Genomic DNA, 1,287 nt, shown 5'->3' with positions numbered 1-1,287 from the left:
TGGCATGGGGGTGGAGGGGAGCTGCATGCTCAGGTCCATGCGGTGGAGATGGGTCTCACTTCTGAGTGTGGGGCAGGAGGGCTGGGGGGGCCAGACGTGAGGAGGGGCCTGGGGAGCTCTCCACCCTCAGCTCTCAAACAGCCTGAGACTGGGGAGAGACCCTCTGCCCCCCCGACCACCCCATGATAAACATCAGGACCCTTCCGTCCAGTCCCTGTGTACCCGGGGCGGGAGGGGGGCGGGGAACACACCACAGGTGGCTCAAGAGGAAGAAGAAGCGAGAACAAGAAGGTGCCTAAGGCCTGACTCTTAGTCCAGAGCTTGGCAGTCCGAGTGCCACACGTGTGTGTCAGTGGACATGGAACACGGAAGCCTGGAGAACCGGTGCCTCTGAATGGCATGCAGGTAGAGAAGGCTGAACATACCACGGACCGCCAGACCCGATCCGTCTCAGAAGGACGGCCAGAGCGCTCCTGAGAGGCAAGGATGGTGACACTTCGCCTCAGGGACTTGGGACATGTCATCAGGAGACCAGTCCCTGGAGCAGGGCATCACTGGGTCAAGTGGAGAAAGAGGAAGCCCTCCAGGAGATGGGTGGACACCGGACTGCAGCCGCAGGCTGCACATAGGACTCGATGGGACACACACTCACACACATTCACTCACTCTCTCACACTCACACACACACCCAACACACTCACTCACACACTTGCATGCTCTTACACACACTCACACACTCACTGTCTCACACTCACACTCAACATACATAAAAACAGTCACACACTGGCATTATCCCACACCCAGTCACACTCACATACACACACACACTCACACAGTCACGCACACACAGAAGCACAGGGATTGCTCAAATGAACACCTCTCATGGGGTGTGTGTGTGTGTGTGTTACCATCGAGTTCATTCTGACTCATGATAACACGTGTGTGAGGCTAGGGGTATGCATGTACTTGTGTCCTCACTCATACGGGACCTTCACAAAGTTTATAGGGAAACTCCATTACCATTTCATGCCACGTTTCTTCCTGAGTGTGCGGGAGTGTGGCCCTTAGAGACGCAGACAGCGGGGCACTCAGTTACTAACGGAAAGGTCCATGGTTCAACCCCCTGGATCCTCCTGGAGAGCCGCGCGGCCACCGAGATCCCCCACAGCATGCCTGCTCCTGCCCTCGAGGGCCCACGGGAGTCACACTGAGGCTGTGAGGCTGCTGTGGGCCGGCCAGCAAGCTGTCCTATGAGCCAGAGCTGGGTCCAGGCCCTGGGGCAGCCGA

Source organism: Echinops telfairi, unplaced genomic scaffold (assembly GCF_000313985.2).
Source record: "Echinops telfairi isolate 266 unplaced genomic scaffold, ASM31398v2 ScPeMD7_7417;HRSCAF=8455, whole genome shotgun sequence".
Lineage (NCBI taxonomy): Eukaryota > Metazoa > Chordata > Mammalia > Afrosoricida > Tenrecidae > Echinops > Echinops telfairi.
This window is presented reverse-complemented; position numbering follows the sequence as displayed.